This window comes from Schistocerca piceifrons, chromosome 5 (genome assembly GCF_021461385.2).
Source record: "Schistocerca piceifrons isolate TAMUIC-IGC-003096 chromosome 5, iqSchPice1.1, whole genome shotgun sequence".
Taxonomy (NCBI): domain Eukaryota; kingdom Metazoa; phylum Arthropoda; class Insecta; order Orthoptera; family Acrididae; genus Schistocerca; species Schistocerca piceifrons.
The window spans coordinates 485409317-485437128 of record NC_060142.1 but is presented as its reverse complement, the minus strand read 5'-3'; the positions used below and the strand labels follow the sequence as shown (position 1 = coordinate 485437128).

Sequence of the window (27812 nt, the reverse complement as noted above, 5' to 3'; positions counted from 1 at the left end):
CATGTTGCCTGGTCGGACGAGTCTCGTTTTAAATTGTATCGAGCGGATGGACCTGTACGGGTATGGAGACAACCTCAAGAATCCATGCACCCACCGAGCGAGGTGGCGCAGTGGTTAGACACTGGACTGGCATTCGGGAGGACGACGGTTCAATCCCGCGTCCGGCCATCCTGATTTAGGTTTTCCGTGATTTCCCTAAATCACTCCAGGCAAATGCCGGGATGATTCCTCTGAAAGGGCACCGCCGACTTCCTTCCCCATCCTTCCCTAATCCGATGAGACGGATGACCACGCTGTCTGGTCTCCTTCCCCAAAAACAACCAACCAACCAACCATGCACCCAGCAGGTCAGCAGGGGACTGATAAAGCTGGTGGAGGCTCCGCAAATGTGTGGGGCGTGTGCAGTTCGAATGATATGGGACCCGTGATACGTCTAGATACCACTCTGACAGGTGACACGTAAGCATCCTGTCTGATCACCTGCATCCATTCTTGTCCATTGTGCATTCCGACGGACTTCAGCAATTCCAGCAGGACAAGCACGTCCAGAATTGCTACCGAGTGGCTTCAGGAGCACTCTTCTGAGTTTAAACACTTCCGATGGTCACCAGACCTACCAGAAGTGTACATTATTGAGCATATCTGGGATGCCTTGCAGTGTGCCTTTCGGATGAGATCTCCACCGCCTCGTACTCTTACGGATTTATTGATAGCTGCAGGATGCATGGTGTCAGCTCCCTCCAGCACTACTTCAGACATTAGTCGAGTCCATGCCACGTCGTGTTGCGGCACTACTGCGTGCTCACGGGGGCCCTATACGATATTAGGGAGGTGTACCAGTTTCTTTGGCACTTCATTGTATTATTGTAATATTAATTATGTGTATTGCAATGCTCTCTAGCTAAGTGTGTCCGTCTAGATGTAAGGATGCTCCTGAAACCTCTTTTCTTGCCTGTCGAAATAAATAAACAAAGCAATATCTTAGGAGTGGCACTGGATAACAGGTACGAACCGGAGACGGACCAACAGTACAATATATTCGTTGGAAAGGCTACAAAGACTTTCACAGGGAGATCAACCTCGTGTATTTCAAATAAAATAACAATGTTGCTTTAAGTAGAATGGTAATGCAAGGTTGCTTAGTCGCTCGTTTGATTTGATTAGGCAATGTGGCACCGTGTAACTTTACTCTGGTATGTTGGCTGTCCTTAACCTAACAGTGACCAGTTTTGATCTTTACAAAAATTCTGGACCTATGGCTGTTTAATATGATGATGCATCCCCGATTAAAATCTGCCTGCTGCGCAGAAATTAATGAAAGCCGCGGATCTCTAAGAGATAACGGCCGAGAGTACATCTCCTATTGGTAAGCGTGACTGTTTCAAGTATGTAATATAACCAGTAGGGATAATAAGGGGCAGCCACGTTACAAATAAAAAGAGGGAACATACGAAGAATCGTTATTAGAGTAATAAAAATAAATATATTCTTTCCATTATCATGTAGTAAGTATATATAAATTCAACAGACTTAGTTTGCCTGGCGAGAGTCAGTTAACGAAAATGAACTCATTGAAATTCGAAGTAACATAGTTTAACGTTCCCGACTTGGTAAGAACACATTGTTCCTTTGCGAGCCTACTCAGTGAGTGAGGAGCGTTTTCCTTGGAGAACTTCAGGCATCAACTGACAGAGACAGCACACTTTAAGTTCCCCTACCCTTCATACTCCACATGCCAAAGCGGTTGCCATTGTTAGCATTGTAAAAAAAAAAAAAATGATGTCTAACAGCCACGCCCGCAGCTTGTAAACCTGGGGAATTTCTTAAGTTCTCCCCTAAATTTAATGAGAAAAGCAGATGGCCTAAAGGCGGAACCAAAGATAAAAAATATGCTGCACGCCAGCAAACATGCGCCTAGTGTTTTACTAGACAGCAACGTTTGGTTATGAGTGGAAAAGACTGACACATCTTTGAAGCTATTATCCACCAGAAAATGCTAAACCTCTGATAGATCCATCTGTACCCTATCTTGTATTTCTTCTCTCCTTCTTCGCTCCATTTTCCAGTCCGTGTATCTCAACTCAATATTCACGCGAGACAAGCTTTGCTGGCATTTTCGATAACGTTTCTGTATTAAGTGTTATACAGTGATCGAGGCTGATGGAGCAAGCAAAGATTTCTCTATCGCATGATGAACTAGGTGGCGTCCTAGCACCCGGAAATTTGGAGGGCTGGAAGCAAATTTCTGGCGGAAATCCAGATCAAAAAACTGTATTTTCTGTCCGTTTAGGTTGTTAAAACGGTTATTCTCCCGAACAGTGTAATAATATTCCTGGGGCTTCACAAGCACCAGCCACGTGAGGTCCTGTTCGAGACTGCCCAGATAGTATTCATCAAGTCTGTTCAAGACATAACTGGCCATACACCTATCGGGTTAACTACAGCAGATGTGAAACTGTCTGCTTCGACGCCGTTTGGTGAGGGTTCGGCTGATGGCAAGTGTTCCATTGCTTCACCTTCCGGCGTACGGAAACTACAAACAGCTCATACTCCAATAGGCACGTGACACCGTCATCGGCGTGCGTAGTGACAAAATGTAGTGTTTTCGGACGAATGTCACTGAATTATGCCTTTCAGTGATATACGTAAACGTGTTAGACATTACCGTAATGGTCGCAGTCTGACAGACCGGATTGCTGCGCGCACGTGGGACGGGTTGGCGTACTGTCGGATACAACGTGCTACCTTAACCGATGTGTTCTGAGGACAATACAAACAGTATCCGCTACATCAGGGAGGTTTTGCAGACCGAATCACTGCTCGTCAGGCAACTCCATCTAGGCCTGCTGCTGCGCAGTGTTGCACATTGGACTGACATGGGGTCCAATGAAAACGTCTGGGGTATGATTTGTCGGTAATTTGTTCCTTCAACTTTGTAGAGACGCATACGAATCACGTGGAGAGAGATCCCCAGGAGCATATCCGAACGTTCTTTGATTCCATGGTACCATGTTTAAAAGCTCTGGTAGCAGCGCTGTGGACTTCACGCTGTACTGAATTTTCAGTCACAGATCATGGACAATTCTGCAGTCATAAACATCGATCTATTTTTATGTAACTAACCAGTGGTATATGGTTAATTCCAGTCACACGAGTCTTGTTTAATGTTGCAGTGCTGGTAAATACTGGCGTATTCGAAACATGTACAGTTCTTGAGGTCGCTAAAAGTATCATCTTGTCGACGCTGTCCCCGAAGGAAGTTAGTTCCGGTGCAGATCGTATAAACAATTTTCGTCGCCCCAAGAGGAGGTATGGCAGTATGAAGCTTGTAAGGGATCCGTGATTCCACGAACATAGATATTAGTATTCGACACCCAGGTCGATAGCAGGCAGGAGTCGATTGTCGAGCGCTGCAGGAGGCAGTGAGACTAGTGTCGACTGAGCAGTAGTACTGGAGAGACGGGCAAGAATGGTGGTCAAGCGAGTAGTAAACGGTAAATTCACCGGAGTATGACAAATGAGCGCGTCCCACTGATCGTCGTGGGGTTGACCCTCATCGATACCGCTTCGCGAGTGATATGAAACCAAAAGTGATAAGTGCCGAATTACGTGTTCCGCGTCAACCGCGTCGGCCAGCAACAACCATGGATTGCAGTGAGGATTGTTGTGAATGTTAACCATCATTATTGCGTGTGACGAAGTACTTAAAATCAGCAACCAATAAAAAGATATAACCGTAATTAGGCGTGTAAGGCGAAGGTAGCAACTGCCTCAGAATTTGTGTGTTATTATAGAAAATACATATCAGTTTGTACATCGCAACCTTTATGGTCTTTAATAATAGACAAACTTTCAATCATTAACTACTCCGTCTCAGAACAGCCGCACTGTGTTGAAATAGCCCCGAAACCACCGTAGAAAAACTGATGGCCTTTTATCCATTACGCACACGGTCATATAATCATAATAATTAACTGTTTGGCGCTTCGGTAAAACACACAAAACCCAATAAAGGACATAACAGGGGTGTTTCAAGCTCTCAGTCATAATGACGTGAAACATTATTTTGGCAACTATTAAATGTTCCACAGTGAATGCGCAATTTTTCACTTTTCTTTCGATAAAAATCGAGTGCAAGTATCTGTAACATCATCTTCACATCTGTGTTAAATGTATTTTCTTCAGACACGAACTGTCTGAAGTACTCAGTTTGTCAGTTGGTTTGTACATGGGCTAACGGACCTGACTGGATAGCTAGTGTGTATTTCTGAGCAGACTTTTAATGGTACTTTTGATCTCCATGTTTGTAAATCAATAGATTAGGACAAACGACCTCTAGCTCAATTCTAATGTAGTTCTTACCTGTTTTTTCACAGATCTTCCGATGGAGATACCGAAAATCCTCATTAATGAATTTTTAATGAAAACTTACAAAGTAGTGCAATCCACTTGTAATAATTGCCAAAACAATACGGTTCTCGTCTTTCGCGTGGGTTTCTTCGCCTATATTGTGACAGTATATTGGATCAAATTCCAAATTTCTCCTCAAGTGTCCTGGATTGGATCTCACATCATTCTGCAGTTACAGGGTAAGAACTGCATTGATGTTCAGTCTGTCGCACGAAGTGGTTATATTAGCCAGTGCTCTTGCTCTTTCCTCCAGAGGAATGGACTCTTCGTGAACATTACTTCATCATTGCCCTTCTAATCTCATCATCGTTTAACAGCAGAGCACGAGCAGAAAACCTAACAGCCCACTCGCTACGGTTGTGGACAACATTCCCTCTGAATGATTTTGATTCTTGGAGAGGGAGTGCCGGTTGTTTTGAAAAAACTGTTTCATCTGATGTGTGAGAACTGTGAGCCAGGTGAAATACCTTTAGACTTCAAGAAGAATGGAATAGTCCCAGTTCCGAAGAAAGAAAATGCTGAAAGGTATGAATACTACTGAAGCATTAGTTTAATAAGTCATTGCTGCAAAAATACTGACACGAATTATTTGTGTGCCGGTCGGAGTGGCCGAGCGGTTCTAGGCACTTCAGTCCGGAACCGCGCGACTGCTACGGTCGTAGGTTCGAATCCTGCCTCGGGCATGGATGTGTGTGATGTCCTTAGGTTAGTTAGGTTTAAGTAGTTCTAAGTGCTAGTGGACTGATGACCTCAAATGTGAAGTCCCATAGTGCTCAGAGCCATTTGAACCATTTTGAGCCAATTATTTGTGTAAGAATGGAAAAACTGGAAGAAACCGACCTCGGGGAAGATCAGTTTGGATTCCAAAGAGATCTAGGAACACGCAAGGCAATACTGACCGTACGGTTTATCTTTGAAGATAGGTCAAGGAAAGGTAAACCTACGTTTACAGCATTTGTAGATTTAAAGAAAGATTTTGAAAATGTTGATTGGACTACAATCTTTCAAATTTTGAAGGCAGCAGAAGTAAAATACAAGGAGTGAAAAGTTATTTACAACTTGTACAGAAACCAGACTGCAATTGTAAAAATTAAAGACATGAAAGGGAAACAGCGGTTGGGAAGGGGTTGAGACAGGCTTGTAACCTATCTCCGCTGTTATCCAGTCTGTATACACTGAGCAAGTCATAAACGAAAGCGAGAAGAAATTCGGGAAGGGAATTAAAATTCAGGGAGAAGAAATAAAAACTTTGAGGTTTGTCAATAGCGTTGTGATTCTGTCTGAGGCAGCAAAAGATTTGGAAGCGCAGTTGAACAGAATGGTAAGTGTGTTGTAAAGAGGATATAAGATGGACATCAACAAAAGTAAAACAGAAAGAACGTGGGTGAATTAAATCAGGTGATGCTGTGGGAAACAAATTAGGAAATGAGACTTTGAAAGTAGTAGATGAGTTCTGTTATTCTGACAGGAAATTATAAGTGGCGGTAAAAATTTTCCATTCGATGGCCGTATAATCCATAATCGGTATGGCAATCAGGCAAAATCGTGTGAGCAATGACGCAGTCACTGCAATGAGGCATCAGATTTCTTAAAACATCGTGCCCTGCTGCCTGAATAAGTCCGTAAGTACCCGCTACACGTTCTCGTCCGACTGGGATCGTCGACCTATCAAGTCCTTTTTTAGGGGACCGATTGCGTGGTAATTGCATGAAGGTAGATCAGGACTATAGAGCGGGTACTCGTGTGTCTCCCTCCTGAATTGGTGGAACTTCTGAGGGATAAAATTTGAACCAACATCCATTCCTGCACCATTCCACAACAACGTTTGTTTTCTGCCCCATACACATTCTTCATTCTCCGAAGGATGTCCACTGTGTTTGTCCTTCGGCAGCCAAGAAGCGTATAACAGCTCTTGGTCCTGTTTAGACTCATTTGGTAATAACGTCGCCATAGTTCACGTTTCCGCTTTTACTGCCCGCACGTCGAAAAGACAAGAATGGCACGTTAATCCCTTGCCTACAAACCGGTGCTTATGTAGTCGCTGGCTGCAAAATATTAACGCGAATTCTTCACAGATGAATGGAAAGACTGGTAGAAACCGACCTCGGGGAAGATCAGTTTGGATTCCGTAGAAATGTTGGAACACGTGAGGCGATACTGACCCTACGACTTATCTTAGAAAATACATCAAGGAAAGGCAAACCTACGTTTCTAGTATTTGTAGACTTAGAGAAAGCTTTTGAAAATGTTGACTGGAATGCTCTCTTTCAAATTCTGAAGGTGGCAGGGGTAAAATACAGGGAGCGAAAGGCTATTTACAATTTGAACAGAAACGAGATGACCCTTATAAGAGTCGAGGGGCATGAAAGGAAAGCAGTGGTTGGGAAGGGGGTGAGACAGGGTTGTAGGCTATCCCCGATGTTATTCAATCTGTATATTGAGCAAGCAATAAAGGAAACTAAAGAAAAATTTGGAGTAGGTATTCAAACCCATGGAGAACAAATAAAATCTTTGAGGTTCGCCGATGACATCGTAATTCAGTCAGGGACAGCAAAGGACTTGGAAGAGCAGTTGAACGGAATGGACAGTGTCTCGAAAGGAGGATAGAAGATGAACATGAACAAAAGCAAAACGAGGATAACGGAATGTAGTCGAATTAAGTCGGGTGATGCTGAGGGAATTAGATTAGGAAATGAGAGGCTTAAAGTAGTAAATGAGTTTTGCTATTTGGGGAGCAAAATAACTGATGATGGTCGAAGTAGAGGGGATACAGAATGTAGACTGGGAATGGCAAGGAAAGCGTTCCTGAAGAAATGAAATTTGTTAACATCGAGTATAGATTTAAGTGTCAGGAAGTCGTTTCTGAAAGTATTTGTATGGAGTGTAGCCATGCATGGAAGTGAAACGTGGACGATAAATAGTTAAGACAAGAAGAGAATAGAAGCTTTCGAAATGTGGTGCTACAGAAGAATGCTGAAGATTAGTTGGGTGGATCACATAACTAATGAGGAGGTATTGAATAGAACTGGGGAGGAATTTGTGGCACAACTTGACTAGAAGAAGGGATCGGTTGATATGACATGTTCTGAGGCATCAAGGGATCACCAGTTTAGTATTGGAGGGTAGCGTGGAGGGTAAAAATTGTAGAAGGAAACCAAGAGATTAATACACTAAACAGACTCAGAAGGATATATTTTGCAGTAGGTACTGGGAGATGAAGAAGCTTGCACAGGATAGAGTAGCAAGGAGAGCTGCATCAAACCAGTCTCTGAACTGAAGACCACAACAACAACAACAACAACGTACCCGCATCGGAGTCGCGCTACGTAGCATGTGCGCTACAGCAACGCCTTCAATCGGAAACTTTTTGACTGCGGCTTATAACAGATGCTGGCCGAAATGGAAAGAATGTAAAATGTAGACTGGCTGTAGCACGAAAAGCCACGCCTCCGTAGCTGAGTGGTCAGGACAGCTTGCTGCCTTGCGGAGAGCCGGCGTTCGATTCCTGTAACTGCCAGGCATTTTCCCTTGTGGGAAGGCTGGTATCGGGTGCACTCAGCCTCGTGATACCAACTGAGTAATATTAGCACAGGCACTAGCGTCGGTCGTCTGCAGTCATAAGCCATTAATGCCACATTTCGCTGAACTGTTCTTACCGATACGTTCTTATACATCTCAGATTTATTTTTGCGTTTATTTCAGGCAGTGTTGTTTGTCTGCGAGCACTGACAATCTACGCAAACGCAGCTGCTCTCGGTCGTTAAGTGAAGGCCGTCGCCCGCTACGTTTCCATGGTGAGAGATAATGCCTGAAATCTAGTATTTTCGGCACACTTCTGACACTGTGGATCTCGGAATAGTGAATTCCTTAACGATTTCCGAAATGGAATGTCCCATGCCGTTGGCTCCAACTGCCATATTACGGATCAAAGTCCACATCTACATCTACATCCATACTCCGCAAGCCACCTGACGGTGTGTGGCGGAGGGTACCTTGAGTACCTCTATCGGTTCTCGCTTCTATTCCAGTCTCGTATTGTTCGTGGAAAGAAGGATTGTCGGTATGCCTCTGTGTGGGCTCTAATCTCTCTGATTTTATCCTCATGGTCTCTCCGCGAGATATACGTAGGAGGGAGCAATATACTGCTTGACTCCTCGGTGAAGGTATGTTCTCGAAACTTCATCAAAAGGCGGTACCGAGCCACTGAGCGTCTCTCCTGCAGAGTCTTCCACTGGAGTTTATCTATCATCTCCACAACGCTTTCGCGATTTCTAAATGATCCTGTAACAAAGCGCGCTGCCGTCCGTTGGATCTTCTCTATCCCTTCTATCAACCCTATCTGGTACGGATCCCACACTGGTGAGCAATATTCAAGCAGTGGGCGAACAAGTGTACTGTATTCTACTTCCTTTGTTTTCGGATTGCATTTCCTTAGGATTCTTCCAAAGAATCTCAGTCTGCCATATGCTTTACCGACGATCAACTTTATATGATCATTCCATTTTAAATCACTCCTAATGCCTACGCCCAGATAATTTATGGAATTAACTGCTTCCAGTTGCTGACCTGCTACATTGTAGCTAAATGATAAAGGATCTTTCTTTCTACGTATTCGCAGCACATTAAACTTGTCTACACTGAGATTCAATTGCCATTCCCTTCACCATGCGTCAATTTGTTGCAGATCCTCCTGCATTTCACACTTTTCCATTGTTACAACCTTTCGATATACTACAGCATCATCCGCAAAAAGCCTCACTGAACTTCCGATGTTATCCACAGGGTCATTTATGTGTATCGTGAATAGCAACCGTCTGTTAATTCCTGTCGTGCGGTCATATAATCACAAAAATCACCCGAGTACAAACGACAGCTCCGCCAATGCACTGCACTTTTATACACTGTGTACCCGATACCACCACCATCTGTATATGGGCATGTCGCTATCCCATGACTTTTGTCACCTCAGTGAAAACGTAAGTGTTTAAGATGCCCGAGAAACTTCTGCTTAGCAATATGGTGTCGTAAGGCGCGTATGCGAGGGGGAAAGGAGCTGGGAGTGAAGGGCGGCGTAGATGAATTGTGGTTTGGAAGGAGAGGAAAGGGTGGGGTGCTCGTGGATTGGTCACTATCTGCGATCACCGTTTGTGGCTCTCTCGTTGTTGTAGCTGACGAGGAATTTTCGTTTGTTGTACGGAACCGAATTTGCGTTCTGTGGCCACGCTTACAACAACAACAACAGCGCGCTGGCATCAGCGGCCGTTCCATACAATTTGAATATGCAATTAGCAGGCGCGTAATTGAACACCTGCGCTCGCCACGTGTTCCCACAGCCCGGAACAGGGCTGTTAATTATCAGAGGGCCCATCGCGCGCCCTGGGTGACAATGCGCGCAGCCAGCCACGCAATTTACTTCCGGCGCCGCGGTCGTTACCGGCTCGTCAGCTCTAGCCGCGTCCACTGCCCGAATACGCGATCGCCGTGTCTCCCTCTGTTTTGAATGCGTTGTTATTCATCACGTTAATTATGAATGTTAGCGTCACGCATATTAGCAAAAGAAATGCAAGCTGCGTGGCTTTTGTTTGTTTACAAACAATATTTCAGCTAGCTTCACTTAGCGTAATTCGTGTTATTGAGGGAGTACATTGAAAATTATGTCCTATAGTTCCATATACAAATATACTAGGGCTATTAGGAAAGTGAGTTCCGATCGGGTGCGAAATGGAAATCGCTGTGAAAATCCGATGAAGCTTTGATCAGATGTGTTGGGCAGTGTCTGTAGTATGCCCGGCGATCTCGTCACGTTGCTGTTTTCAGTACTGGGTGCACAATAAGCGCCTAAAGAGGCACAGGAAATAGTGTCTCCCGCCAATTATGAGGGCCTGGCGAGATGTTTTGCCTGATGTCATGCAGCCCGTATAACGCAACTGTCATACGGTTCCTTTTTCATGCCAATTCTCGGCAGTACTCTGCAAGGGCAATGAAGATGCTCCTGCAGCGTTTTGGATGGGAAGTTTGTGATCACCTACAATACAGCCCATAACTGGCTGCCCTTAAGCTTTATCTCTGTTCACATGAACCCCTAGCTTTGAAGACAACCTTCTGGCACAGTCAACGAGCTGTAGACCAGCGTAGAGTATTGGCGGAAAGCACGGGTGGTTGCCTTCTACGACGACGGTGTTGTAAAGTTGGAACAAAGCTATGACAAATGTCTAAGTTGGAGCGGTGACTGTGTAGAGAAGACGCTGGAAGGTGTAGCTAACTGTTCCCAATAAAACATTTTTGAGTTTCACAGTGGTTTCCGTTTCGCGACTGTACTTTACGAATAACCCTCGTATTTTAACCAGCAAAAAAATTCTCCTATCGGAGGACAAAAAATGCAAATTTTGTTTTAAAACACTGACTGAAAAGTGGGGTACCAACTGCCTCATTCTAACTGCCTCAGAATTTCAAAAATTTTCCCAAAAATTTTGGTATGCGAACATATTCGCGCTTTTTTTAACATGCATCTCACCTCAAACTCCCACAGGCTCGCCTGACTGTAAGTCACTCACACTCACCAGTCCATCGCTGTAAGTCACTTATACCCATCCACTCCCAGTTGCCTATTCTGACTCATTCATTCAGCTCAACTCATTGTGATTTTCTCTTTCTGTCTCTCTGCCACTATGTCCTGTGTCACAGCCACAGTCCCCTTCGTTCTGTCCTTTTCTTTCTTTGTTAGTCATCAGTTTCTGACTGGTTAGATAAGGTTGTATGTAGGCTGTTTAGGTATTCTTATTGGTAACGCCACGTAGCGCTCTGTATGAAAATCACTGGCTGTGCTGTGTGCAGTCTGTGGCTGGTTGGCATTGTTGGAATACTCGCCATTGTAGCGTTGGGCAGTTGGCTGTTAACAGCGCGTAGCGTTGCGTAGTTGGAGGTGAACCGCCAGCAGTGGTGGATGTGAGGAGAGAAATGGCGAAATTTTGAAATTTGTAAGACTGGATGTCATGAACTGCTATATATATTATGACTTTTGATGACTATTAAGGTAAATACATTGTTTGTTCTCTATTAAAATCTTTCATTTGCTAACTATGCCTATCAGTAGTTGGTGCCTTCCGTAGTTTGAATCTTTTATTTAGCTGGCAGTAGTGGCGCTCGCTGTATTGCAGTTGCCCGCATCTCGTGGTCGTGCGGTAGCGTTCTCGCTTCCCACGCCCGGGTTCCCGGGTTCGATTCACGGCGGGGTCAGGGATTTTCTCTGCCTCGTGATGGCTGGGTGTTGTGTGCTGTCCTTAGGTTAGTTACGTTTAAGTAGTTCTAAGTTCTAGGGGACTGATGACCATAGATGTTAAGTCCCATAGTGCTCAGAGCCATTTGAACCCATTGAGCCATTTGTATTGCAGTAGTACGAGTAACCAAGATTTTTTTGAGGTAAGTGTTTTGTGAAACGTATAGGTTAATGTTAGTCAGGGCCATTCTTTCGTAGGGATTTTTGAAAGTCAGATTGCGTTGCGCCATAAAATATTGTGTGTCAGTAATTTTTCTAAGGGGGCGTTTTAAGGTCTGCCACGAATTCTTCTCCTGTGCTAACCACTTCATCTCAGAGTAGCACTTGCAACCTACTTCCTCAATTATTTTCTGGACGTATTCCAATCTCTGTCCTCCTCTACCGCTTTTGCCTTCCCCAACTCCATCTGGTAACATGGAAGCTATTCCCTGACGTCTTAACAGATGTCCTACAATCCTGTCCCTTCTCCTTGTTAGTGTTTTCCACATATTCGTTTACTCTTCGATTCTGCGCAGAGCCTCCTCATTCCTTACCTTACCAGTTCACCAAATTTTTCACATTCGTCTGCAGCACCATATCTAAAATGCTTCGATTCTCTTATTTTCCGGTTTTCCAACAGTCCATGTTTTACTACCATACAATGCTGTCCTCCATATGTACATTATCAGAAATTTCTTCCTCAAATTGAGGCCCATGTTTCATGCTAGAAGATTTCTTTAAGTCGGGAATGCCCTTTTAGTGTAAGTCTGCTTTTGATGTCCTATTTGCTCCGTCTGTCATTTATTATTTTACTGCCTAGATAGCAGAATTCTTTAACTTCCTCTATGTCGTAACTATCAATCCTGATGTTAAGTTTCTCGCTGTTCTCGTTTCTGCTACTTCTCATTACTTTCGTCTTACTTCGATTTAGTCACAATCCATATCCTGTACTCATTAGACTGTTCATTCCATTCAGCAGATCATGTAATTCTTCATTACTTGCAATCAGGATAGCAATATCATCAGCGAATCGTATCACTGATGTCCATTCACTTTGAATTTTAATTCCACTCCTGAACCTTTCTTTTATTTGCATCGTTGCTTCTTCGATGTACAGATTAAGCAGTAGAGGCGAAAGACTACATCCCTGTCTTACACCCTTTCTAATCCGAGCACTTTGTTCTTGGTGGTCCACTCTTATTATTCCCCCTTTGCTCTTGTAGATATTGTGTATTACCTGTTCGAGTTCTCCTCGAGCATGGGTTTGTGTGTTGTCCATAGTGTAACTTAGTTTAAGTTAGATTAGGTAGTGTGTAAGCTTAGGGACCGATGACCTAAGCAGTTTGGTCCCATAAGCTCTTACCACAAATTTACAATTTATTTACCTGCCTCTCCCTACAGCTTACCTCTATTTTATTCACAATTTCGAACGTCTTGCATCATTTTACATTGCCGAAGGCTTTTTCCAGCTCGACAAATTCTATGAACGTGTCTTGTTATTTCTTTAGTCTTGTTCCCATTATCAGCCGCAACATCAGAATAGACTCTCTTGGTGACTTCACCTTTCCTAAAGTCTAACTGACCGCCATCTAACTTACTTGCTTACTCCTTGGCGCTAAAGCCCTTGTAGGGCCTTGCCCTCCCGGAAATCTCCGCCCACTCTTCTCTGCTGGCTGCCGTGGCTCTCCATCTTCTAACTCCCATCCTTATCAAGTCCTCCTCCACGTTGTGTAACCATCTGGTCCTTGTGGTCCTTGGTCTGCCCCTTATTCGACGTCCACAGGATTTTCCTTTGAAAACTTTCTTGACTGTGCTGTTCTCCACCATTCTTTCTACATGTCCCAGCCAACGTAGTCTATTACTCTTCATTTCTGTCACGGTATCTGGCCTTTTGTACAACTTTCTGATCTCCTTATCATTTCTGATTCTCCAAAAACCCCTGTCATTTAATGGCCCGTAGATTTTCCTAAGTATCGCCCTTTCCCATCGCAGCAACAACTCCTCATCATTTTGTGTCATAGTCCAGGTCTTCGAACCATACATCATCACAGGTCTAACTACTGTACGGTACACAGTCAGCTTTAGATTACTGCTAAAGCTCCTTGTTTTAAAAACTTTAACCAGTGCAGAGTAGCTTCTGTTACCAACTGCAATCCTTGCATGAATTTCTTCTCTCTTATCATTATTCTCAGTTACCAGCGACCCAAGATATTTAAAGCTCTCACAGCGTTCATATTCTTTTCCATTAAAAGTCATGCTTCTTTCTCCTTCAATATATTTTTTCCTAGAGGTTAACATCTACTATACACGGTCTTTGACTGATTAATAGTCATCCCCAACTCCGCACCATATCTTTCTACCTTTCAAGCTTTTCTTCCAGGTCCTGTTTCCTACTGGATAACAAATAAATATCGTCCGCATATGCAAGCTCCTGAGTCGCTCTATTAAACAGTGTTCCCCGCGGTTGTTGCTTTGTGTCTTTCGCATCACACTCTCCAAGGCGACATTGAACAGAGTAGTGGAGAGCACATCACCCTGCCTCAGTCCTTGGTTAACTTCACATGCCTTTGATAAAGTGCCCTTGATCTTTACTTTGCATACTGTTCTTCTCAAAGTCATTTGAACCAATATTATCAGTTTGTTAGGGACTCCTGCCTCTTGCATTGCCTTCCCAACTTGATCCCTTTTGATACTATCATAAACTTGTTTGAAATCAATGAACAGCTGGTGGACATCGATGTTATACTCATAACATTTCCAGGGATCTGTCTGCTAGTGAAAATCTTATCTGTAGTGGATCTATTGGTCCTGAAACCACACTGGTAGTCTCCTAGATACTCTTCTACGTATGTTCTTAACCACCCAGCCATGATTTTTCCTAATACTTTATATACTATACAGAGCAGTGCAATTCCTCTATAATTCGTGCACTCAGCTTTATCATATTTCTTATGCATAGGGGAGAGTATTGCTGTACTCCACTGTTTTGGCATATTTTCTTTCCCCCATATGTCCACTATAATCTCATGCAAAATCCTCACTACTTTTTCTCCATCATATTTTATCATTTCTGCTGTAATATTGTCTTCTCCTGGAGCTTTATTGTTTTTAAGAGTCTTGATACTAACATTAACTTCTTCCAGTGTGGGTTCTGCTACTGATCCCTGGTGCTCTTCATCTCTGTTTATTTCCTTCTTCATCTCTTCTGCCATACCGGCATCAACCCCACGTTCGTTTCCAGATTCTGCATTCAGTAGTTCACTAAAATACTCCACCCATCTGTCTAAAGTCTGATCTTTTCTTACAATCAGATTTCCCTCCTTATCTTTACAGAAAACTGCTCTGGGTTGGAATCCCTTCCTTATATCTTTAACCCTCACGTACAATTTCCTTGTTTCTGGAGCAGTATTTCTCTCTTCTAACTCATCAATCGCCGTTTTTCAATTTCTCTCTTTTTCCTCCTACATTCCTTATACGCTTCCCTTCTCTTCTCGTGGTATTCTCCTACAGTACCTCTAGCTCTCCTCTGCAGAATTCTTTTTCTTGCCTAATTTCTTCTAGCTTCCTTCTACAGTCTTCATCAAACCAGCTCTGGGTTCTCGACTGCTTCCTTCTGCCCAGTACAGTTTCAGCTGTCTCATGTATTATCCTTTAACCGTTTCCCATCCTTCTTCGATAGCCTCTCCTGCCGGCTTTTCGGTTTCATTAAGTCTATTTGACAAGATAGTTTTATACTGTTGTACCGTATTTTCATCATTTCTTAATTAGGTATCATCAAATCTTGGCGCGATAGCTTTCTTAGTCTGTCTATAATTGGCTATCCTCTGTCTGTATTTGATTCTTGCCAAATAATGATCACTATCTCCATCTGCACTATGACAGCTATCCACCTCTAATATATCTGAAGCATGTCGTCTATCTAGGAGTATGTGATCAATCTGATTTTTTGTGATCCCATCTGGGGAGCTCCATGTAACTTCCCTTATAGATCGTCATCTAACACATCTTCAATTTTGTTTTCCATTCTTCTGTATATTGTTCTTGTCAGCAATTTGGATGCATGACTTGTTAAACTGGTCGTGCGATAATTCTCCGTCGACTGTTTTGATCTTCGGAATTGTGTGTATGATGTTTTTCCGAAAGTCTGATGTTCTATAGCCAGTCTCTATATTACAAACGTGAAGAGTCGTTTTGTTGTCGTTTCCCACAATTATTTTAGAAATTCTGATGGAATGTTATCTATCGCTTCTGCCTTATTTGATGCTTAGTTCTCCAAAGCTCTCTTAAATTCTGATTCTAGGACTAGATCCCCCTATCTCTTCTGCATCGACTCCTGTTTCTTCTTTTACCACATCAGACAAATCTTCCCCCTTATAGAGGCCTTCAATGTACTCCTTCCACCTATCCGCTCTCTCGTCTCCATTTAACAGTGGAATTCCCGTTGCACTCTTATTGTTACCGCTCTTGCTTTTAATTTCACCGAAGATTATTTTGAATTTCCTACGTGCTGAGTCAGTCCTTCCGACAATCATTTCTTTTTCGATTTCTTCACATTTTTCATGCAGCCCTTTCGTCTTAGCTTTCCTGCACTTTCTATTTATTTCATTCATCAGCGACTTGTATTTTTGAACATTTTTGTACTTCCTTCTTTCACTGAGCAACTAAAGTATTTCTTCTGTTACTCATGGTTTCTTCGCATTTACTGGAGATGGGCATAATAATGCGGACAGTGATAGTAATGGGATGGTTGTGTTTGATGGTCAACAACGCAGGTAAGGCACATGTCGCGCTGGACTGTGCGTGTTCAGTGCAGACCAGGCATCAGTGCAGGTTGTTTACGAGTAGTGCACACTTCGTATTTGCATTCAGAGGCCGAGGTCGACGTGCAATGAAGCTGATCCGATAATTATATGAATATGTTATTTAAATTTGATATCTTTAAGTTTAAGGCAGTGACATCCAGTATGTTCATTTTGGGTCTTAAAATATATTTTAGTTGCTTGCTCTTCGACTGAAATTCTGGCAAGAAGTAATGTATCTGAGTGTAGGCGCATGTGTTTAAATTGTTTACGGCAACTCATATTTTTTATTTAAAGGTTGAAGTACCTGGCAACTACACACATCAAAAAAAGTTTTGCATCACCTCGGTTCCGAGTGTTCCGGAATCTGTAGAGAAAATTGGAATGGAGATCAACATAAACATCATTTACGCACTTTTATTTGCTCATGAAAACCACACATCACATGTTGTACCACCATACAGCGAGACCTTCAGAGGTGGTGGTATAGATTGTTGTACACACTGGTACCTCTAATACCCACTAGCACGTCCTCTTGGATTGATACATGTCTAAATTAATCGTGGTATACTATCCACAAGTTCATCAATGCACTGTTCCTCCAGATTGTACCACTCCTCACCGGGGACTCGGCGTAGATCGCTCAGTGTGGTTGGTGGGTCACGTCGTCCATAAACAGCTCTTTTCAATCTATCCCAGGTAAGTTAGATAGAATTCATGTCTGGAGAACATGCTGGCCACTGTGGTCGAGCGATGTCTTTATCCTGAAGGAAGTCATTCAGAAGATGTTCACGATGGGGGCGCGAATTGTCGTCTTTGAAGAAGAATGCCTCACCTTTATGCTGCCGATATGATTGCACTATCAGTCGGAGGATGGCATTCACGTATCGTACCGCCGTTACGGTGCCTCCCATGACCACCAGCGGCGTAAATCAGCCCCACATAATGCCACGCTAAAACAGCAGGAAACCACCTCCTTGCTGCACTCGTTGGGTAGTGCGTCCACGGCGTTCAGCCTGACCGGGTTGCCTCCAAACTCGTCTCCGACGACTGTCTGCTTGAAGACATACGCGACACTTATTGGTGAAGAGAACGTGATGCCAACCCTGAGCGGTCCTTTGGCATGTTGTTGGGCTCATCTGTACCGCGCTGCATGGTGTCGTGGTTGCAAAGATGGAGCTCGCCATGGACGTCGGGAGTGAAGTTGCGCATCATGCAGCCTACTGAGCAGAGTTTGAGTCGTAACACAACGTCCTGTGGCTGCACGAAAAGCATTATTCAACATGGTGGTGTTGCTGTCAGGCTTCCTCCGAGCCATAAACCGTAGGTAGCGGCCATCCACTGCAGTAGTAGCCCTTGGGCGGCCTGAGCGAGGCATGTCATCGACTGTTCCTGTCTCTCTGCATCTCTTCCATGTCCGAACAATGTCGCTTTGGTTAATTCCGAGACGCCTGGACACTTCCCTTGTTGAGAGCCCTTCCTGGCACAAAGTAAAAATGCAGTCGCGATCGAACCGCAGTACTGACCGTCTAACCATGGTTAACTACAGACAACACGAGCCGAGTACCTCCTTCCTGGTGGAATGACTGGAACTGGTTGGCTGTCGGACCCCCTCCGTCTAATAGGCGCTGCTCATGCATAGTTGTTTACATCTTTGGGCGGGTTTAGTGACATCTCTGAACAGTCAAAGGGACTGTGTCTGTGATACAATATCCACAGTCAACGTCAGTCTTCAGGAGCTCTAGGAACCGGGGTGATGCAAAACTTTTTTTGATATGTGTATTATGGTAATATGAGACTTTAACAACAACTTTCAGTTCCTTGCCCTCAGACAGGGGGATATGTGGAAGAACTGGACATGTAGCCTGCGCCGATAAGTGCATGTATTAATTTCTTAAGAGTATTTGAAAAGTAAAATAACAGTACTTACTTTTACAAAATCCTTGAATACATTCACGATGACGCAGCGGAGTCTAGGCACAGGTTCACCACTTTTGGCCAATGATTTTCGATGAGTGCATGCATATGTGCCTAATTCAGTTGTCTATGAGTGTATTAAATGATACATAATCAATTATATCATTAGTATTGGATGTTGGGACATCAGTTACCAGGAGCAGTGCCTCCAGCTACGTGCTTTGGAACTTAACGTAACACCGTCACATAGCCACTTAATTCGCGAGCAGTGCGATCTGCAGCCAGTGACTCAGAGAGAGTGTGTGGCTGTTTACTCGCCCAGCGCAACCTGTGGCGTGACATACACGCAGCAGGCAGCGCGCACACCACAACGGACCCCAGACACGCCCTCATCGGCCACGACACGACACTTAACGTGGTGCAGTCTCGTGGTCTCCGGAGCGGTAAAGCTACCGTGACCGCTCTGCGACCATAAGCCGGTGTCGCATTCACTCTACATGTTTACAGTAGTTACACTATGGTCATAAAAAATTGCTACACCATGAAGATGACGTGCTACAGAAATTTAACCGACCGGAAGAAGATGCTGTGATACGCAAATGATTAGCTTTTCAGAGCCTTCACACAAGGTTGGCGCCGGGGCGACACCTGCAACGTGCTGACATGCGGAAAGTTTCCAACCGATTTCTCATACACAAACAGCAGTTGACCGGCGTTGCCTGGTGAAACGTTGTTGTGATGCCTCGTGTAAGGAGAAGAAATGCGTACCATCATGTTTCCGACTTTGATAAAGGTGCGATTGTAGCCTATCCCGATTGTGGTTTATCGTATCGCGACATTGCTGCTCGCGTTGGTCGAGATCCAATGGCTGTTAGCAGAATATGGAATGGTGGGTTCAGGAGGGTAATACGGAACGCCGTGCTGGATCCCAACGGCCTCGTATCACTAGCAGTCGAGATGAAAGGCATTTTATCCGCATGGCTGTAACGGATCGTGCAGCCACGTCTCGATCCCCGGGTCAACAGATGGGGACGTTTGCAAGACAACAACCATTTGCACGAACAGTTCGACGACGTTTGCAGTAGTATGGACTATCAGCTCGAAGACCATGGTTGCGGTTACCCTTGACGCTGCATCACAGACAGAAGTGCCTGCAATGGTGTACTCAACGACGAACCTGGGTGCACGAATGGCAAAACGTCATTTATTTGGATGAATCCAGGTTCTGTTTACAGCATCGTGATGGTCGCATCCATGTTCGGCGACATCGCGGTGAACGCACATTGGAAGCGTGTATTCGTCATCGCCATACTGGCGTATCACCCGGCGTGATGGTATGTGGTTCCATTGGTTACACGTCTCGGTCACCTCTTGTTCGCATGACGGCACTTGAACAGTGGACGTTACATTTCAGGTGTGTTACGACCCATGGCTCTACCCTTTATTCGATCTCTGCGAAACCCCACATTTCAGCAAGATAATGCACGACCGCATGTTGCAGGTCCTGTACGGGCCTTCCTGGATACAGAAAACGTTCCACTGCTGCCCTGGCCAGCACATTCTCCAGATCTCTCACCAACTGAAAACGTCTGGTCAATGGTGGCCGAGCAACTGGCTCGTCACAATACACCAGTCACTACTCTTGATGAACGGTGGTATTGCGTTGAAGCTGCATGGGCAGCTGTATCTGTGCACGCCATCCAAGCTCTGTTTGCCTCAATGCCCAGGGCTATCAAGGCCGTTATTACGGCCAGAGGTGGTTGTTCTGGATACATATTTCTCATGATCTGTGCACCCAAATTGCGTGAAAATGTAATCACATGTCAGTTCTAGTATAATATATTTGTCCAATGAATACTCGGTTATCATCTGCATTTCTTCTTGGTGTAGCAATTTTAATGGCCAGTATTGTAGTTAGTTACTTAATAAGATAATTGTAAGTTCCATACATCAGTTGAACGCTTATTTTATTGAAATAATGTTGAACAAGCTAGTTTATAGGACATGTATAAGTGATTGTTGTGTTGTTAACACTAATGAACAGTGTGTTAAGGTTCCTTATCAACTCAGTCGGTAGAAACGGAACCCTTATAGGAACAATTTGTTGTCCGACTCTCTACTGTCTGTGTGTCGGTCCGACTTCTCGGGGACAGGCAGATGTATCAAGTTGAAATTTATGTCACATGCTGACGTCTACGGTCGTTTGATAGTGTGAAAGAGTTAAGCGACGAAGTCAGTGCTGTCACAAGATATGGCCATTTATGTTACATATTTTGCCGGTCGGGGTGGCCGAGCGGTTCTAGGCGCTACAGTCTGGAACTTCGCGACCGCTACGGTCGCAGGTTCGAATCCTGCCTCGGGCATGGAAGTGTGTGATGTCCTAAGGTTAGTTAGGTTTAAGTAGTTCTAAGTTCTAGGGGACTGATAACCTCAGCTGTTAAGTCCCATAGTGCTCAGAGCCATTTGAACTATTTTGTCACGTATTTTTACCCTCGCAAATTTACTCATCAAAAGCGTATAGGGTAATTTCCTTTGACCCAGAATCATGAAATTTGGAAAGAAGCAATATTTCACGGTGCAATCAAAGGGAAAGATTCCGAAAATTGTTAATTTGTGATTATATCAGACGAAAAAATAAATTTTGTCGTTTACTATCAGAGTGTATGTAGGTACATCTGTATCGACCCCCTTCTCTTGGGGTCGAGTAGACGTATCAAGTAGAAATTTATTTCACATGCTAAGATCTATGGTCCATTGATGGTGTAATACGTAAGCTTCTAAGCCGATGCAACCAAAAGATAAGGTCATTTATGTCACATATTTTAACACTCGCAAACTCACTCATTAAAACCTATAGGCTACTTCCCGTTGACGTAGTAACATGACATTTGGTAAGAAGCAAGGCTTCACAGTACAAGTAAAGGGGAAAAAAATCAGGTAATTGTTGATTTGTGATTAAAAAAACACGAAGAAATATTTCTTTTGTAGTTTGTTATCCGACTTCATCCTTGAAATTAAATCATTCTAGAAAGTTTTGGATCCCTGAGACCGATATCTTGCCACTATCAATGTACATAAGTCAAAAATCGTCGAGATTCGCGATTCCCGGAATGGATGAATTGTCTATACATACACATAATTAAGCGTGTACTGAACCCTCAGGCGGTCTAAGGCGCTGCAGTCATGGACTGTGCGGCTGGTCCCGGCGGAGGTCCGAGTCCTCCCTCGGGCATGGGTGTGTGTCTTTGTCCTTAGGATAATTTAGGTTAAGTAGTGTGTAGCTTAGGGACTGATGACCTTAGTAGTTAAGTCCCATAAGATTTCACACAAATCTGAATTTTTTTGAACCGTCAGGGCTCGAGTATTACTCGCACCTGGCCAATTTTTATTTTTAGCGCTACTCATGCAACTAAAGTTAATTTTCTTACTGGCTGCCACTTTTTAGATAGAAATTTATCGATGGAATAGAAGGAGTTGTCCAGGAGAAGTGACTTTAAATTAGATGTAAAAATTGCTTCCTTACCTGTCAGACTTTTTATGTCATTTGGCAAATGATCAAAAATGTTTGTTGCTGCGTATTGAATTCCTTTCTGAGGCACAGACAGCTTTAACAATGGGTAATAATTTTTTCCGCCTTTTGAGTTGTAGGTTGTGACATCACTGTTCTTCTCAAATTGTTATGGATTATTTATGATGAATTTCATTAGCGAACATATGTACGATGACGGCGCACTCGTGCTGCATCGACTGTTGATATGGCTCTATCTGATGTACAGAACTGTATGTAATGAGCTTTTTTCAAAATCTAGAGAGAGTTCAAATGGTTCAAATGGCTCTGAGCACTATGGGACTTAACTTTTGAGGTCATAAGTCCCATAGAACTTAGAACTACTTAAACCTAACTAACCTAAAGACATCACACACATCCATGCCCGAAGCAGAATTCAAATCTGCGACCCTAGCAGTCGTGCGGTCCCAGACTGTAGCGCCTAGAACCGCTCGGCCACTCCGGCCGGCTTAGGGAGAGCCCTTTTTTAGAGAACCACTTAATAATTCTTGGAAAATATAATTTACCAACTCTTCTGTTGTGTTCTCTCTAATGGAATTTATTATAACACCAGTATCGTCCGCTTCTTTAACGTTAAGTGGGAGGTCATTCACATATATAAGGAATAGGAATGGAACAAATATTGAAACCTTTGGGACACCCTTTGCGACTTTTCCCCAGTCATTAAAGTGTTCTACGTTTCCGACATTGTGTGAACTATTCACCACAACCTTTTACTTTCTGTTTGTCAAGCATGATTCAAACGAGCTGTGCATAAAGCCATCAACTTCATAAAAACCGAGTTTTTCTAAGAGACTATCATGATCTACACAATTAAACGCGTTGAAAAGGTTGCAAAACATACCAGCTGGCGATATTTTATCACGAGGCTTGGGCTATTTGATGAGTGAATGTATAAATAGTATTCTCAGTAGTGCTACCATTTTGGAATCCAAGTTGTGATGTGGTAAGTAAACTGTTTTCACTTAAGTGTGTGACTGCTCATGAGTGCATTACTTTTTCGAATATTTTGGAAAAACCTGTCACTAAGGAAATTGGGCGATAATTGTTTACGTCTATCTTGTCACCTCTTTTACAAAGTGATGCATTGCATATATCACTAAGTACATTACTTATTAAGTTGGAACATATTTTCAGAAATCTGTTTGGGAGTCCATCAACCTCCCAAGACCTTTTATTTTTTAGACTTATCATAACTGTATTAATTTCACTGAATGATGTTGGTACTACTTCTAGATGCTTGACATTTTGTGTAATGACTTTTTAATATATTCTCTCGCTTCTTCAACTGAGCCACTTAATCTTGTATTTGCTGTTACGTTTAGAAAGTGACAGTTAAACGTATTTGCAATGTACTTGCCGGCTACCGTCTTCTTCACACCGTACGCTGTGAGTTCTGACTGTCTGTTGTTTGCCTGTGCCTGTATGTGTCATTGCAGTGCGACGGACTTTGGCTTTGTTCTTGGACTACCAGTTTTCACAGTGTTCATTCTTTGCGTAATCGTGGCCAGCCAGAAGTTTGTGTTATACGCCGAACTCTCAGCTTGTGAAGACTTATAACTGACCTTTCTATTCAAACACTGGAAACCGAAGCACCGTTTCAACAATGCGCTACCAATTACGCCAACCGAGCACGAGTCATGGACTCGCTAATGGCATTGGAAGTGTATGGAAGGAACAGGGAAGCAGTTGTGACTACTTCAGAGTTTGAATAGTTCCAGGAAGGGAGGAACGAAGGAAGGAAGGGACGAAGGAAGAATAGTTTTAAATTTGCCATCGACGAAGTATTAATTAGAGTCGGAGCACACGATTGGACTGGGGGTGAAGAAAATCGTCCGTGTCCCGTTCAGGGGAATCGTACTGATATTTGCCTAAGCGATCTCGTGGAACCACGTAAACCCAAATCAGGATGGCTGAACGGTGATTTTTAACTGCCGTCCTCTCGAATTCGGCCAAGCACGCTGTTCGGATAGACTAATTGGTTGCTCACTGCCCACGAAAGACAAGGATCCGTTTCCGAATGCCGGTACGCACACAGTTTTTGTTGTCACATATAATCAGCGTAGCATATAATGTTCTTCCACCAAATACAAACCTATTTTTCCTCACGTATTTTAATGTTAAATACGTTCGCAGCAGGGTATGCATTGCACGAAATGGCTCAGTCACGTTATCAGTAAAATCGGGTAATACTAATGATAACGGTTTCTTACAAAACGGAAAAGAGCTGCTCATTCAGGAAAGGAATGACGAAGTTTCTAGAAAGTGGTTTTAAGATAGCTAGCTATATATAGTGCTCATCACAGTCGTTGAATTGTGCTCGAAATCGGACCTATAGAGCAAAGAATGGGGTCGTAATGCAGACGTGGGAATGTTAAATCATGCTTTGAGGAGGGAGACGGGGGTCTTAGTTGTATTCATTCTAGTAAAGTCTGAATTCTGTTAGTGTCATAGGTCGCACTCCCTTGCTACGAAAAAAGCTACCCCGTCTCACGGTAGAGAACGACTGCATGTAGCGACTTAGGGGGAGAGACTACTCACTCGGGCCCACATGCTCGCAGCAGGCAGTGTGCGCACAGCAGTGGACCGGAGACACGTCCACCTTCACGTTGTATCACGCAGAATGATCACGAAGCGAGATAAAGCTGTCCGCTCTGCGACAGCAAGCCAGTATCGCATTGAGTCTACGTGCTTGCAACATACGCACCAGCTACCCTCTTGTTGACCGCCTATACTGTGAGCTTCACCTATGTTTGGTGATTGACTCTGGCCGTCTTTCTCGTAGCTTGGACTTTATTGATGTACCTACAGTATTTCACAGTGTTCATTCTTTGGATAACCATCCAGAATTTTGTGTCATGTGCGAAAGTCTAAACCTGTACCGAACTTGCAACTAGTGTTTTCGTTCAAATAAAGGAAACTGAAGTACCAGTCCAACAGAAAGTGTTTTGTATGTAAGGACATTGAAGGATGAATGCAAATTTGTATCAAGGCCCAGAGCCGAACCCGGCTCTTCTTCTCACTAGGCAAATGCGCTAACCATTACGCCATCCTGGCACAGTGATTCGCACAACTGCGCGGACTATACTAGCATGTCTCCCTCCTCAACGCAAGTTCATATTCACGCCTCAGTCCTTTTTGTGTTTCCCCTAAACTCAAACATCATTTCAGAGGCTCTCCAGTTGCATTGGAATAGTACCTCAGCACGGAACGAAACGGGCGATCATGCCCGAAACCCAGGCATAGGTACTTTAGTCAAGTGTAACACTATGGTTCCAGAGACCTTTTGAAGTCTCAAACACCTATGATGCACAGGGCGTTTCACAATTAATGTTACACGTATCTAAAGGTTGTAGACGGGCTTCAGAGGAACAAGTTTTACATGGGAACCAATGTCCGGAAACTTCATCCAACGACGCTACGGAGCGTCAAAGTTACAGGCGCCGGCGCCTGTAAATGTATGTACATAGAGGATGATTCCGTGATGATGTTACAAACTTTGTAGGACGAAGGAGAAGGGTAAACGTATCAATTTGAGGTAACGTTCCCTGTACCGGAAACAACCGAGTCGAAAGTTGTAAGTGGAAACAGTTCTGATACCTCTGACAGTGGAACACATGTACTGGTGCCGTTGTTGCTAAGATTGTAAGGTAGGCAACTTACAGAGGTGGTAGTATGGACCAAAACAAGAAAAAAGTTCCAGTAAACATGGGCTCTAACATTTGTACCTGAGAAGCTATGAGCATTTTTTCAATAGAGGATATGCGTTTCACACTATTGAAGATGAACAAGTGCTCATAGCTCCTCGGGTATGCCTATTAGAGCCCATGTTTACTGGACGTTTTTCCTTAGTTTGGTCCATGCTACCACCGCCGAAACTTGCAACAACGCATGTATTCCACCGCCGGAGGTTTCAGAACGGTTTTCTCTTATACTATACGACTCGTACCTTTCGAGTACAGGGGCTGTTACCTCAAATTGATACATCTGTCCTTCTCCATCATACTAGAAAGTCTGTAACATCGTCATGGAATTACTATGTTCTCTATGTACATACATTTATAACCACCGGCGCCTGTAACGTTGGCAGTCTGTAACGTCTTAGTATGACGTTTCCGGACATGGTTTCTTCTTTAAAACTTAATCTACTAACTCCCCTCTACAACCTCCAGAACTCTGTAACTTGAATTTTGAAACACCCTGTATATACGTGAAAATTTGTATCTATGCCGTGGTTTCAGACAGGATCCCCATTTCGTTCAATGCTGAGGTGCTTTTCCAATACAGATGGAGAACCTCTGCAATGCTGTTCGAGTCTATGGGGTATTTCAGACTTTAAAATGTCTCTGGAACTATATAGTTTCATTTGAGGAAATGTGTTGGTTTAAGTGTATTTGATTGCATTTGCACTACTTCGTCAGTTTTTCTATGTCTTTATTCATTTGCTCTTCAGTGTAACGTGATCAACAGAGGCAGGAGTTAATAGTATATTCCCGACTCCAGTTTTTCGAAATGTTACAGTTTCTTATCGTCTTCTGCTGTTTCACCGGAATATCGTTACAATACAGTCTTATCTCCCATGAACTAGAATGAATCATACATGTACGAGCATGGTATTTGCGTCTGATGCCAACTCTTCATATCACCCTCATGTCAATGTACGTCTTTCGTTCTGAGCAGTCAACCTGCCTAATGTTCAATCAACACTTCTCCCCGTTCAAGCATGCAACACGTGTAGTAGCTCACTTAAACCCACGTGGTATCATTGCTTGCGAGGAGAATTGTACTTGTCGGTCATCAGTGAACGCTAGCCTCTTCACAAGTTGCGGACCATGCTCCAGTGATCACTTAAGGACGTTTTCGTGCTGATGTTATAGGACTCTCCTGAAAGAGAACAGCCGTGCCTCGGGAAACAGAGAATTGTACTCAGAAAAAGCGGATAAACACCACGATACATTCTCCAGAGACAGATCACGTTGCTCTTGTCTCCAGTTTTGGCAACCATTTTCTTTGATTTTACTATGCGACACAGAAACGATGGAATAGTTTCGCATTAATAAATGCCCCTCCAGTAACTTTCTGGAATCCAACAGATGTTTGTTTCCTTTAGTATGAACTTTAGATAACGATTTCAGATAAAATCGGTGCTGACAGCTTAATATTGTACATTCATACTGGAGCGACGTAAATTATATATTCAGTGATGTTTCTATCTTGGTGCTGATTCAGACAGCCCAACAGGGAATGTGGATAGTAACGTGCAAGTGGCGCCACGGAACTGGTAGATCCGTCACCTTCACTTCCTCCACTCTCCCCTTCCCCTCCCCCTCCACCCATGGAAAATATAGATGACGTTTTACAGCTGTGCCATAGACCCAGACATAACGTAAGTTGGTCATGAGGACCACTCCCCTGACCCTGGTCTGGTCCTATATGCTGAGTCACTGCTTTGGTTTAATCACTTTTTTTTATTCGTTGGCTTTCACCTTACTGTTCAAAGTGCCATGGGTTTTCTCGAGCTGACCTCTACAGCATTTTGTTATGGTGAAATTAAGTTAAACAATCTTGATCACACCAGATGTTTATTCTGGTTGGTAACCGGTTTCGGTCTACAGTTTAGACTATCTCCAGGCTGTAGGCGTCATCATGGCTGCTGGTGGTGATGGCTTGAGCAAGATATGTAAGAACACGGACGTCAATTGCTCGCATCAGTTGAAGTCCATGTTCTTACGAATCTTGTTCTGGCCACAGCCACCGGCCGTCATCATGGTGCCTACATCCTGAAGAGGATCCAAATTATATACCGAAACCGGTTGCCAACTAAAACAAAACATCGGTAGCGATAAAAAAATGTTTAATTAAA

At 43.6% G+C, this 27812-nt stretch overlaps 1 protein-coding gene across 1 annotated transcript in view; it reads right to left on the bottom strand.

Moving 5' to 3' along the window:
- The window catches only part of LOC124799095 (neural-cadherin-like), a 1093765-nt gene that overhangs the window by 641105 nt on the left and 424848 nt on the right, over window positions 1-27812 (bottom strand). The gene's annotated exons all lie outside the window — the stretch shown is intronic.